The sequence below is a fragment of the Triturus cristatus genome, chromosome 1_2, assembly GCF_964204655.1.
Source record: "Triturus cristatus chromosome 1_2, aTriCri1.1, whole genome shotgun sequence".
Lineage (NCBI taxonomy): Eukaryota > Metazoa > Chordata > Amphibia > Caudata > Salamandridae > Triturus > Triturus cristatus.
This window is the reverse complement of record NC_140580.1, coordinates 481,144,576-481,160,012: the sequence shown is the minus strand read 5'-3', so window position 1 is coordinate 481,160,012 and position 15,437 is coordinate 481,144,576.

Here is a 15,437-nt window from a genome sequence, read left to right as displayed (position 1 = left end):
ATGAACAAAGGTTAGCTGGGATTTATATGATTCAACAACTCATTATACTATATCGGAGTCAGCATTCGGACCCTGGTCCCTTGCCTGACATACTGACTGAATTACTTATGAATAAATGGAGAGGTCCAGGTACTGAATTAATTAAAGAAATTCTAGAATCAAGAAAGCAGTATATTCTTTTTGTATGTTCAGAACATGTTCCATTGTCCGTCAAGGAAAGAACTACGTATCACATAGATAGACAGAATCCCTTACGAGAAGTGCACCCAATAAAGGGTGAGGACAATCAGTTTAAACGCGTATTTGTATATACGCCCATATCGAAAATAGAATTGTTAGAAATGAAGAAAGTGGTACCCAGTCATGACAAAGACCCAGCGGGTTTTCACCGAGAAATTAAAGACATGTTACTCATGGGAGAGTATACCTACCCCGACATTATGACAATATTAAAGGTGTTGATGCCTGCTGGCATTTATGAGAAACTCAAGGAAAAAGAGTGGGAGATAGGTGATCAAAAGATAGAATGGTCAGCATTAGAAGCAGAGGAAAGGGCCCGAGGTCCAGGTTCGGGGCTTGGGGACAAAACTAAAGCACTACCAGGTCTACTAGTACAGGTACTGCCACGTTTATTAACTACGAAAAAGGAAGATTGGGGTACAATTTCAGCCTGTAAGCAGAAGCAAGATGAAGACACTAGTGATTACTATGCCCGATTTGAAAAATGTTTTGGTATAAATAGTGGCATAAAAGCAAGTAGCGAATCATACCCACATCTGTTTGTAACAAAATTAGTAGAAAATGCTCTGCCCCCAGTAAAGAATAGAGTATTAAAATTCGAGAGTACCTGGCAAGGTAACACTCCAACACAAATGTTACAAATGTTACAGTACCACCACAATAGAATTAAAGAGGAACAAGAACATGAACACAGACGCATGAAAGACACGAAAATGAAAATGCTAGTTTCCCAGACAGTTCCAGCTGAAGGACATAAAAAGGGTATGACACATTCCGATTCAGCAGGACCTGTAAAGGGGACATGCAATTATTGTAAAAAGCCAGGCCATTACGTACACGATTGTCCAGTTTTAAAACATAATATCGCCATAGGTAAAACACAAGAAAGATCACGGCCACTAAGACAAGATCAGAATGAACAAGGAGCTATGCAGCATGCCCAGGCCATGCCAGCCGCACAACAGCCAATACAGTTTGTGCCAGCTGCACCACCGTTGCCTGCTGCTGCCACACAGACAACAACACGACAAATGTATCAGACCGCACAGTATGAATATCCCGAGTATCAGCGTTACGCATGAACAAGCCTAGAGAGGGAAGTTGACTTACCCCTTATCGAGATTCCTGTAGATCAAGAAGGACCTTATGTACATAGTAAATTATTAGGTCAAGATAGAAAAATTTTACTCGATACAGGGGCAAGTCGAACAACTATAAAACGTAGTGAAGTTCCAGGGGCACCCCTCTCAGGCTCACAGAATATTTCCCTTGGTTTTTCAGGAAAACCTATTGTTAATGAAGTGTCACAACCTCTGCCACTTACGATAGGACCTTTGACCCGAACTACAGATTTATTGCTTACTAAATCATGTCCAGAAAATCTATTAGGAATAAAAACGTTAAAAGCTCTAGGAGCTATAATATGTTGTTCTCCGGAAGGAGTAAGATTGTTTTTACGTGATTTTAAAGGTCACTATGTATCTAGAGACATGGATCCCCGACTGCAGGCCTTACCTACACGTCTATGGGCACAAGGCCCTACTGATGTTGGTTGCATGAATATTACACCATATCGAGTCACACTAAAGGCAGGAGTGGTGCTACCACGAATGCGACAATACAAGTTACCACCAGATGCTGTAGTGGCTTTACTACAAATCATTGACGAACTCATTGCCCAAGGAGTAGTTGTGGAAACAGACTCCAATATATGTAATTCACCGATAATACCGATTCTTAAACGAACAGATCCTACAGCGCCGCCAGTATATCGATTGGTTATTGATCTGCGCGAGTTAAACAAATGCATTGTGCCACAATTCCCTGTGGTCCCAGATATCTCGTCATTATTGACAGCTATTGATTCCGAAGCAACATTCTTTACTGTAATTGATCTCAAAAACGCCTTTTTCAGCGTCCCAATAGATCCGGAAAGCCAATATTTGTTCGGATTTAGTTTAAATGGACGTAGCTTTAAATTCACACGCGCACCTCAAGGATTTACAGAAAGCCCCAGCATCTATAGCCAAGCACTGAAACGAGAACTCGACAGTATCCACATGCCAGTTAACACTGCCTTGCTTCAATATGTCGATGATCTGTTGATCACCGCAAGAAGCGAACCTGAATGTGAGAAAGCATCACTGACAGTTTTACAATTTCTAGCCGAAAAAGGGCACAAGGTGTCCCCTTCTAAGCTGCAATTCTGTGTCCAGCAAGTTGTTTATCTTGGACACTCGCTGGACAAGGAGGGAAGGCAGCTTACACCCGACCGCATTCAGTTAATAGCTAACATGCCAATACCCAAGACACAAAAGGAGGTACGGGCTTTCATAGGCCTCACTTCATACTGTAGACAGTGGATCCCGCAGTATGCATTTCTAGCAAAACCACTCATTCAATTGACAACACAGGAGGCAGCCACATCGACTGTTCTCCCTTGGACTCAGGAACACACACAAGCTTTTGAAAGCCTAAAGAAAGCTTTATGTCAAGCACCCGTTTTAGCAACGCCATGTTACAAAAAACAGTTTACACTCTTTGTTACAGAACGCGAAGGTACTGCTTTGTCAGTACTCACACAGGATCAAGCAGGATCACACAAACCATGTGCCTATTTCTCTAGTACATTAGATCCCGTAGCTCAGGCTTTGCCTGCGTGCCTGAAATCAGTAGCAGCGACAGCTTTAGCAATCAGACAAAGCGATGCCATAGTGTTAGGACATCCATTGACAGTTCAAGTACCCCACGCAGTAGAGGTTCTTGTAAATAGAACGCAAACACAACACTTGACTATAGCGCGACTTACAGGATATGAACTTACATTGTTTCAGCCACATATAGAAATAAGACGCTGTAACACATTGAATCCTGCCACACTTTTGCCAGTAACCGGAACAGACCCACTAGCCCATGACTGTACTGAAGTTATTACTGTAACGACAAAACCCAGACAAGACTTGACCGATGTTCCATTGTCAGATCCAGACTTGACATTTTATGTCGATGGTTCATGCATGAGAACAAGTACAGGAGAGTTAGTAGCCGCTTATGCAGTCACAACAGATACTGAAGTCATTGAAACTAATCGTATAAATACTTTGTCAGCTCAAGCCGCAGAGCTCATCGCTCTGACACAAGCCTGTATTCAAGCCACGAATAAAAAAGTCAACATATACACTGATTCACGTTATGCATTCGGAGTTGTACATGACTTCGGCGTGCTGTGGCGAGAGAGAGGTTATTTAACTTCCCACGGTGCCCACATTCAGCACGGACCCCTCATTCACGCATTATTAGATGCAATACATCTACCCACTGAAATATCAATTATGAAATGTAAGGCCCATACGAAGGTTACTGATATCATTTCCCAAGGCAATGATCTAGCCGACAGAACAGCTAAACTGACTGCTCAAACTCAGACCCCCGACATGACAAAGACAATAGTCCCGACACCGACACATTGTATGACCGTTAAAGATCCTACTCTTGACGTAATTGACATACAGACACATGCTACACCAGACGAAATAAAGAAATGGACCGAGTTAGGAGGGATCCAAACGGACCAAGGATGGATGATGAAGGAAAGGTCTGTGTGGTTCCTTCCTGATTCAATGGTCCAAGTCGTAATTAACACTATACATAGTCCGGCACATCTAGGAGAAAAAGCTATGCTAGACAGCATTCAACACATTTGGTTCAATAAACATTTACGAGCAGCAGCAAAACAAAAGGTCCGTACCTGTATGATCTGTTGCCAGTTCAACCCAGGAAAAAGTGTTCCCGTAGAACAGGGTGGATTTCATCCTCCTGATCACCCTTTTGAAGTCCTACAGATGGATTATATCCAGATGGAACGATGTCGAGGATTCAAATATGTTCTCGTAGTTGTCTGCGCTCTGTCCCGTTGGACAGAGGCGTATTCACTCTAACCACTGTATTGCATGGTAGTATAGGTTTAGGTAAGGCATTCAGAAATTTAGATTTTTTTACTTTTGAGTTTATTTTTCAGGGTTAACAAAATATGATTACGTTGGACTATATTCAGTAATGTAATCAAACATTAGCTCTCCTTAGCCGTGCAAGGTGCTGTGAGAACTCCTTAGTAAGGAATCACCCTGCCACAAATCCATAGTCAAATACCTCACTTCTGCAGTCCACACCCAAATTAACAGCATGGGTTTTAATGACACAACTTCAAAAAGATAAACACGCCTCTAGTGACAGAATAGCGTAGCAATATGCAAATAGCAAAATGGATATTGAAGTTCATGGCTTACCCTGCAGTGTTGCAACTCTTCATTTAGACCAGGGTCTACAGAATACTTTGGATGATCTAATACACAATAGCGCAACCCACTAATCCCCTTGGGACTGGGTATAATCAATCATAAAATATAGATGTCGCTAGAGGAATCATTCAACATTATTTCTTATTTCCAATAGTGTCACAACAGTGAACATCATTTCTCCAATACAGGGAATTTCTTCATAAACACCCAGTTATATAAAGAATTGCTTTAATCCAGTTTTTCTTATTCATAAACATAAAAATACAAGCAAAAAGGTGCAAATGTGTCGACATTTCGGTCTCTTAGTGGTCTAGAAAAAACGTTCTTGTGAAAAACTTTACTCTTTGTCTCTGAGAAACTGTTTTTTATTCTGTTGTTTGGCTATATATAGGAATTTCCGTGTAGAACACAGGAGCACTTGAGTTTATTCATTTATTCATATGTTAAGTGAAAAGATTGTTAATAGCAGGTTTTTGAGCACTTTGTATTGACTTATGTGAATTTCAATAAAGTTAACATTCGCGTGGCATGCTTTTGCTTAGTTGATACTCACCTAATATGGCCGCCGAGGTTATGACGCCTTTGACGTCGCCTCATGTGAATGGATATAGGTCAGCTGGTGGTTCACACCGTACTCGGTCCTGTGAGTCGGGTGAATGAACTGAGCGTCGCCAGTTCTTGAAACAAGTAAGTTTTACTTGGCGTTCGTAACGGATTCGTCCGGACTGACATTGGTAATGGTTAAAGCTATAATGGGGCCTTAAATGATCTTACCGGTCATTCTATTTGGTTATTCATAGGTCCCTGTATGTTTTGGTCGTACGGCGGAGATGTGAGTACTATGTTGGGCGCCATGGTATTGGAACAAACATTCAAGTAGTGTTTTGTGATAGAGAATGATGTGATGACATTATCTTTGTTTTCCTGTTAGATTCAGTTTTTTAATTAAAAGGTGAGAAGGAGTTTCCTGGGCTTGTTGTAAGTGAGTAGGTTATATGTTAATGTATTAATATTCACTGATGGTGACGTGATTTATTGTACTTTCCAAATGTTTTTGGTTTGGGTGATATTGACCTGTGCATGATGCAATAGGGTTAAGGTTATGCACGTGGGTGTGCGGTGGCACTTATTATTTATTGATGTATTTATTCATTGGCTTATTCTTGCATTTGGTCTTGGGAAGACACCTCCTAGATGATTAATCCTGTTTGTTTTTGAGTGTTGAGCAGACAATATCTTTGAACACAGGGATGATAAATGTAGTTCTTTTATTGCATTAGATTGTGTGTGCAACTACACCGTCCTGAAGATGGTCTCGAAGATCTTCTAGACCACTGTGGAAATATGGATTTTCCTGGTCAGTTATGTCCCCTATCTTGGACCCCAACGGTTCCATGTGTATATCACAAGTACATATATGTCCCCCCCAGTTCCAGTTATGAAGACGCAAATACATGTATGCCCACCGTCAACATGTCCTCTGCCAGATCCGCCATGAATAGGCCGGATATTCCATTCTTAAATATGAAAGGCCACCGGCTTTATATGGTTCACTTATGCCATTTTTCAGTCCAGGCAAGTAGGCCCTGATTCTGTCATCAAACTCTTCTTGCCTTCTGCCTCTAAAAGCTCCAGCCCGAGCCTGCATCTGTGACCATGAACTTTGTCTCATTCTCTGCGCGGCTCACGAAGCCTGACATCAGCTTACTCTCTGCCAAGAACTGTATTTCACCTTTGAATTATCTGCTTCCCCCTCAGCCGATGCATTCCTGCCTAGTAGTTTAAGTAAACATTCCTCCAGTTACCAAGCAAAAAGGCCCATCTTCTCTGTCCTCATGCAAGTAATTCATAGCCCTGTTACCATGGAATATTCCTACCCCCTCGCATTCAGTGTAGACACTTAGACGCTTGTACACGCACAGTCAGTATAGAATAGATTCTGTCCGAGAGTCCTTCTTTTATGGATAACATAGTTCTTTAAACATAGGATGTTAGATATGATTTGGGATTAGGTTGACTTGACCTCCCAGACTTCTTGTCTCCACATATAGAGCTAAATGTCAAGTCCCCGTCACCCCCTAGTTACACGTCAATTACACGTCATACTGCTGCGCGCGCATCCATGCCAAGTATTATCTTATAGATCCACCTATACATGACATCACAACCAATCATGTTCCTTTTTACTCATTATTACACCCATTTTCGGTTACGCAAACCAAACGTCAATGTCCTTATCAATTGTTACGCCTACTATATTCACTTCATTATAATGTATGGACTATAAAAGTTACTTCTTGTCAATAAAGTATGTACTTCACTTCCTGAACCCCCGTGGTGATGGAACTTGAAGCATCCGATTATAATCGACCACCGGAATAAAGTCCATTCCGAAACTCTAATATCACGGATTCTGCCTCTCATTTTACTGAGCTATTTTATAATGTTTCTGTATCAAATTCAGTCCCGGTAAAGGAGAAATATTTACCACACCACTAAGACACCGAAACGTTGATGCATTTGCACCTTGTTGCTTGTATTTTTATGTTTATGTCTTTTATTACATAGAGGAGCACATTATGACTGTTCTTTAACTTCTTTGCTCTTTATTCTTACTCTGAAACCTTTCCATGAATATATTAGACAGATTGAATCTATCTATATGCTATTAATCCTCCAGTATTATTCACTTTAATGCGGATGATTGTTAGAAATGGGGTTTCTGGTGGGCTGGGTATGCAGCCGTCTCTGGTGGCTTAGTGGACTAATGCATCTACTGCAGTGGCCTGTGTTTGACCTCATGGTCACAGGTTCAAATCCTTTCTGAGGTGGACAAAATGAGTACCATTGAGTTGGGTAACAATAAACATCTGTTATTCAGTGCCAAGTAGCCACCTTGGGGGTGAACGTGCACTATACAATGTTATGCACCTAAGCCAGGTCTTGTCCTGCTGGTGAGTCGCAGCGTTTCTGTTCTCTGCGGGTTCTTCTGGCTTATGCAGCCTAGGGCAGACAGGCTCCACCAAGGAGGCGTCTCTGCCCTGTGGCCGGCGCTTCTGTGGTGGCTCCTGTGGTGGTTGCTTAGCAACCGGGACAACAGGCAGTCGTGCTTTGCAACCCCGCAGCCCTTTCAGCAGATAGAATGACAAAGAAATGCTCCTCACACGCGTTTTGCTTTTTATTGCCAGAATGAAGGGTGGAAGCGCCCTTAAGGCAACACACAGTGCTCCTCTTGCACTTGTCAACAGCACATGTTGATGTCCCACCATAAAAGCGCTCAACACGCACTTGGCTTTAAAAATAAATGGGTGAATGACACAGCGGTAACAACAAGCTGTTTTGGCAAATTGATAAAAGAACGGTCCAGTCCTTTTACCTGTCCCAGCCAGGAGCAGCACCTGCAGGCTGTCCTACCCCACACAAATCAGGGGTAGTGCTCCTCACACAGCTCCCAGCTCTCCTTTTAGGCAGGTTATGTTTAGATTCAGCAAGGATATCTCCTGAAGTCTTTTGTATCCCTGAGACTTCCAATAGGAGGCCAGCATACACACGCCCTTGGAGAGTCTTCACAATCAGGATAACACAGCAGGGCAAAAAGAGTCAGTCATTTTCCTCCACCACAGACAGAAGTAGCAGCTGCAGGCCAACCCACCTCTCACACAGAAAAGGCAGCACTCCTCACACAGATCTTCTGCTCTTCTTCGTGGTAGGGTCCTCTTGTTCCTTGAAGTAATCTAAAGTCCTGGGGTTTTAGGTCTCATACTTACACCCCATTTTGTTATTTTTCTCTTTCTGGCAAGAGTCTCTGAACCCAGTCCATTCCAATCATGTTCTCCCTGGTGCAGCTTTATCACAGGGGATGGAGACACAGCCTATTCAGGTGCAAGTGAAACTCCTCCCACCACTCTAAATGTAGACCAGGTCTATTCAGCCCAGCAATGAGTCACCCAGGCAAGGCAGGACATACCTCAACCCCCCCAGTGACTGTCTCAGGATGGTAAAGTAAGAAAATGCCCACTTTCTAAAAGTGACATTTTAAAACACAGAATTTAAAAACCACTCTGATCAAAAGGTGTGATTGTGTCCCTATGGAAAGTTATACTTGTAAGATGTTACAAAGTAACTCCCATGTTATCCTCTGGGACAGATAGCCTTTCAATAGTGAAAAACAAAATACACAGTATGTCACTTTAAGGACATGACACACCCTGTACATGTCCTACCTTTCATATACACTGCACCCTGCCCATGGGGGGTACCTAGGGCTTACCATATGGGTGCCTTACATGTAAGAAAAGGGAAGGTTAGGGCCTGCCCAGTGAGTGCACTTACAGGGCAACATGGCAGTTTAAAACTGCGCGTGCAGACACTACAGTGGCTACTCAAGTGGGTGGTACAACCAGTGCTACAAACCTACTAGTAGCATTTGATTTACAGGCCCTGGCACTGTACTATAGACTTATCAATAAATTAAGTATGCCAATCATGGATAACCAATCATATTTAGAATGTATACAGAGATCATATGCACTTTAGCACTGGTCAGCTGTGGTAAAGTGCCAAGAATCCTAGAGCCAACAAAAACAGGGTCAGAAAAATAGGAGGCAAAAAGTTTGGAGATAAACCTATTAAAAAGGGCCAGGTCTAATAATGATATTCAGTTAGATATCTTTAATCATGATCCTCCTTTGCCACTTATTTTTTGGAATGGTTTAAAGGCTGCTTTTTTGACTGCAAATTGAATACCAAATAGGACCTCCTTTTCAATATGTGGGTTTAACTTGTATTCCCCATAAAATAAAGTGCTTTGGTAACTGGTGTTCTTAATCTATCATAATACATTAAAGTTTAAGCTTGAGGAGTTGAGATCCAGAATAGGAATTCTGGTGGCAAAATGGTTGCCTTTCTATTTCTGATGGTGGTATTGTCTTGATACTATTTTATTCCAAATCTGTTTATTGAAGAATTTATTTTCCCAAAGAACAATCGTCATCCTAGATAGCATGGTTAAATCTTACGGTATTGACAGTTCACAACACTGGCAAAGGGAATGGAGCTATGAGTAGGGATAGGAATACATCAGGTAACTTTGTGGAAGAAGCATACAATATACAATAGATATTACATATAAGGACTTTGGGTGGGAGAAGCTATGGTATGTAGCTGGTGGAGAGTTCATCTGTAAACCAGCGTGGCAAATTGAACATTCGGGGAGAGTAATGAGATTTTGCTGATGAGAACCAAGGTTGAACAACAATTGAGCAAACCAGGTATCTAAAGAAAGGAAAGCAGAAACGGGGATTAAGGGGTGGGGGGAGGTGGGAGGTGGGGTGTTCTCAGAGTGTAGCTAGGGGAGTAAGGCAAAGGTGGAAGTATAGGCCCCATCAGACTCATGGGTCAGAGGAAATTTTTGGGGGCCCTCTAGAATAAGACAGGAGAGAGTCTTTAAACAGCCGCAGAACCCACAGCCGAGGGGGAGCAAAGTGAGAGTTCTCTATACGAGAGAGATGTTGAATACGCGGCTGCCAGGTGTGGGTGAACATAGTGCCAGTGTGATTAAGGTGGGCAGCTAATAGCAAAGGGCCATGACATACCAAAGTGGAGGAACAATGTTTGGAAAATGGTGGGGGTGAGGGTTTTTTCCAATTTCGGGCTATGGATTGTCATGCTGCCCCCAGGATCTGTGCAATGAGGTGCCAATCCGAATTGGTCATGATGGCCAGCCGAGTGGGCCACCATAGGAGAGCTTGGTATGAGAAAACCCACTGTGTCCTTAATATGGCTGAGGACTTCTTTCCAGAAGATCACCATGCTTGAGCAGGTCCACCAGATGTGGATAATATTGCCAGTCCCACCCTGACATCTGCAACATGTCGGGGAGAGGTTTGGAGATATCTCCTGGAGGCGGAAAGGGGTATAGTACCATTGCGTCATCAATGTGTAGCCGATTCACGTTGGAAGATGCTTTTATAGATTTTGGGAATATCAAGCCAGAGCCGATCCCAGCTTTCTGGCGAGACCTCTTTCCCAGCATCTGTGTTCCATTGCCTTTGGTATGTGTGGGGCTGGATCTGGTGCGAGAGTTGTAAAACTTTATACATGTGGGAGATTAGGCCTTGTAAACCCTCAAAGGCTCAGACTAAGGTTTCAAAAGGGGTAAGCGACCTGCTCGCTCCCTGTACATAAATGTGGGAGACCAGCCAGCGCTGGAGTTGGTAGTATTGGATCCTCGAAATGTCTGCAATATGAAACTATTGTTTACACTGTTCGAAGGTTTTGAGTGTGTTCCTGTGAAATAAGTCCTATGTAGGCACTATGGGGGCGTGTCGCTCTGGGGAGCCAAGCTAGGTCCCATAGAGTCCTACGTGAGACCGCTCAATCCATGTGGAACCAATGTTTTTCACTCTTGCGCACTACCCATTCTTAAATATAGCGAAGGTGGCATGACCAATAGTATTCAAGAAGGTTAGGACATGCCTGTTCAAAGGGAAGCATAAGAAGCTTCTTTGAAAAGTGCGGACAACCCTTGCCCCATATAAAGGCAGTTAGATCTCTTTGAAGAGCTTGGATATCGAGTTGTGTTATTCGGGTTGGAAGGGTTTAAAATAGATAGAGTCGCCCCAGCCAAGAAAGAGGGAGATTCTTCCACCATTATATACCAATTAGTTCCTTAAAAACATTTTTGTAATAGCGATACGGACGTGCGTCTTGCACATGAGGATGGCAACATTGCAATATTGACATTGGGGGAGAATTTTGAATCCTCACGAAATAGAGTGGAATCTACACTGAGAAAAAAAATCTCAAATCATAGCACGAAAATAATAAGATATGGAGTACGTTCGATTTTACCACCCTGAAGAAGTCCCAAGAGGGATGAAACGCGTTGGCGGCAGAGCAATTGTAAAATGTTTTTAAGGAACTAATTGGTATATAATAAAGGACGAACAAAAAAATAAACTACAATCAAGTCTCTCATCATTAAACGCTATATGTATTATGGGAAGCTGAATTAATGTGATACTCTGTTTTGTTCGAAGTATAACAAGTAACACTACGTTGTTTATAAAATAGAATCACATTTCTCGGGTGCAGGGTTATCTTCTAGTATGTTTATGATGGTTCTGTAACTGTCTTTGGGATGTATATGGGTCACATCCCAGACCTGCTGCCCCGAGGGTCATTGTGAATATAAGAGGCAAAATAATTAGTGACGTCTGGTGCTATTTCTGTCAGAAGCTCTGACCCTGATTGTTAATTAATTCAGAAAGTGACAGAGAGTCTGGGGGTTCCCCCGTTGGGAGTTGTTTTAATGCCCTTGTCAGCTCTTCTATCGATATTGGATCATCCAGGACTCACCCATGATGAGAACTAAGAGGTTCCATGGGGCAGGCATTAAGGAAGGAGGTGATATTCTCTGGTGCATGAGGTTGTCAGCGTATAGGTCTTTGTAGAAGTTCACAAGTTCCAGCCCCTTGTTGTGTTCAGAGGTGGCCCTGGAACCGTCAGCCCGTTTGAATTTAGAGATGTGCGCTCTTGTGGCTTGCTCCTGCAGGTGACACGGTAGGCATGCACCCACTTTGTCCCCGCCCATGTAGAATTTCTGTTTAAGGGCCAACAGGGAGCGTTCTGCTTTGTCAGTGCAATGTAAGCTCAGTTGTCCCTGAAGCATAGCAAGGCGCTTTTTATTTTGAGTCGGGGCTGTTGGTGAGCTCTATGCTCTAGAACCTTAATGTCCTTGGTTAGATTTGTTTCAATAAGACGGGCCTCCTGAGATCGGGCTATGGAAATAGATGAAATAATTCCCTGAATGGTTGCCTTGAAGGCATCCCATCTAATGGATTTGGGTGGTTTGGAGTGTCATTTGTGATAAAAAGAAAAGGCCTCAATCTCTCTGCGGATGTCTGCCACATCCACCGAGACACGCAGGATATGAGGTGGAAGCTGCCTGCGAGGATGAGTGCTATGTGGCTGCTTGGAATTTGAAGGGTTATCGCGACATGGGCGTGGTCCGAGATAGAGATGTCAGACATCTCTGCTGTTTTTAGGGAGTGGATCAGAGAGAGAGAAAGCAATAGTCGATTCGTGAATATGAGCAGTAGACATGTGAGAAGAAGGAGTAGTCCTTAGTGTCAGGGTGTAAATATCTCCAGGAGTCAATAAGTCCCAGGTCTGTGATAGCTCTCTTAAGGGCTGCCGACATAGCCCCGGTGCCCTGATACGCATGTGCACTGCGATCCCAGTCTGGGTCCCATAGCAGGTTGAAGTCATCCCCGAGGATAATTGCCTCCTCCAGAGCGCGTAGCAATTGGCTCAGGTGGGATCTCAGAAATGTGTCCTGAGCTTGATTAGGTGCATAGAGATTAAGGAGAGTCAGTGGCTGTGCTACCCAGTGCACTTGGAGCTTTAGGTAGCGGCCATTGGCATCCCGAACCACCCGAGAGGACCCTTTGTCCTACTCAGCCTTCATCAATATTGCAACCACTGCAGTTATAGAGGGAGAGCAAGCCCAGGAATGACCTGGGTACTTGGGGTGTGTCATGAGGCGTGTGTCTGCAGAGACTAGGTGGGTTTCCTGAAGAAATATAATGTTAGGATGCTTCAGGAGTAGGTAGCGCTTGACCTGTTGTTTCTTATTAGGGGAGTTGAGCTCCTTAACATTAAGAGAGAGAAACTTAATGGGAGGCACCGCAGTCAACGTGGGGGGAGCAGCAACGGAAAAGCCTCAGTGGGACAGAGTGTGAATGGGCTGAAGCATGGGTGGGTCATGAATGGTGAGGGCAGGTTTGTAGGGGTATACCACATACGTCTGACTGGATGGAGCACTCTCAAGATATACAATGGTCCAAGGGAGTTCTGAAGTATACCCTGCACTACACTCTCTTCTGGAAGTGGTAGGGAAGATGGGGGGAGGGCAAGGGGGAAATAGTAGAGCCAACAGAGTCAACATATTTAAATGTTGTCTTGGAATAGCTCACAGGTCATAGGTCAGAATGAGAGCCATTCTGAAGAAGTCACTCTTCTAGACGTCACTGCAGGTGTGGGGGGATGCAGCAGACATCTCTGGCCCTCTTGCCTTGGTACTCCGCCAGTACCCAAGGACAATATAAAGAGTCTGGGCATTTGGCTGGACAAGGCCCTGACATTCAACACCCAGGCCACAAAACTGTCTGCAACCTGTTTTGGCCTACTTAGGATGCTTAGGAAAGTGCTCCCATTACTATCTATGGAGGCCAGGCAGGTCGCCGTGCAGGGTTTGATACAATCCCGACTTGACTTCAGTAACTCCCTATACCTGGGTGCCCCTGACTATACCCTCCGCAAATTACAGACGGTACAAAATTGTGCTGCCCGTACACTACTGCAACTTCCACGGAAATCATCAGTGAAACCCGGACTGAGGAAACTACATTGGCTCCCGGTCCGCCAGAGAATCTCTTTTAAGGCTCTGTGCATTGCCCATCAGGCCTTTTGGGCCACAGGTCCGGCAATCTGCCGTAACCTCATGACTCACTACCATCCTCCAAAGCATCTCCGCTCCAGCCATGCCTTCTTAGCGACAGTACCTAGGGTTAGGAGAGCGCGGGCTGGCGGTAGAATGTTTTCATATAGTGTCGCCAAGCAGTGGAACCGTTTACCCCCCCAACTCAGGTCCAACGCCAACCTCTCTTCATTCCGTAAACACCTAAAGACTTTTCTCTTCACTCTTCAAAATTAACTCCCCAAAAATGTCCCGGTTGCCCCTCATTCCACTCTTCAAGTAGCGCTTGGATGCCTTCGGGCAGCAATCGCGCTTTACAAATCCACTTTACATTACATTACATTACATTACAAAGGCAGCCGTCAGGTAGTCTCCGCCTACAGCAGCCACTCACTAGGATTGCAACAAGAGCCACCAGCTGTCAGGCCCCCGTTATATATTGAAGAAAGACATGCTGATGCAGCCTGGGAGTGTGTGCGGAGGTAAAGAGGGCACCAAGTGGACCAGAATGTGTGGAGCAACAGGAGCTCAGTGAACTAGGGCTTGCAAATGCGTTGAGTTTGCTTGCTCCCTCCTAGGAGTCCAGAGGCGTGGGCCCATGCATGGTAATAGAAGGGCGTAGGCATCAATAAGCCCCACTCAATTCAGTCCGTCAGCGAAAGAGAGCAGGTCAGTGAGGGAGAGTACCTCACGGTACGGATGTAATTAATAATATCCTGTTTTAGTTGAGAAGAGTCCTGATCATTGATGCACGTCGTGTGCTTGGGAGGTGGCACAGTGGACCATTCTGTTTGGGAGATCTCCCTGCGACGGGCCAACGGAGAGGAGGACTCCGCAAGCCCAGTATTCATCAGGAGGCAGAGAAGCTGCTTTGCATCTTGCAGCGAGCAAAGAACTTGGTGCTTATCTTCCCAAGTAAAGACCAGCTCAAAGGGATGGCCCCATTGATATTTGATTTTGAGTTCGCATAGCTTATCTGTGACTGGTTTGAAGTCCTTGCGCCTACAGAGGGTGACGGGGGCTATGTCCTGGAAGATATTGGTTGAATAGCCGTTGTATGATAAATCCGTGACTCCACGCACCATTTGCAGAATGGCTTCCTTCTCCACATAGAAATGGACAGAACACGAGCTTTGTCGAGGGCCAGGGGGGAGGCATCATCATCCGCCCGAACCATTTGCAGGAGTTCCGCCATATAGGACATGATATCTTGGCCCTTTGCTCCACCGGGGACCCCTCTGATGTGTAGGTTATTATGCCGGCTTTGATTTTGAAGGTCCTCCTGCTTGAGCTGCAGGTTGATGTGTTGGTCTTCAAATTCTGTCATTCTGCGTCAGAGACTGTCGTGATCCTCTGCTATTGCATCCATCGTGCCCTCAAGGTCGTCCACGTGACCACCGATCTCCGTAACATCCCAC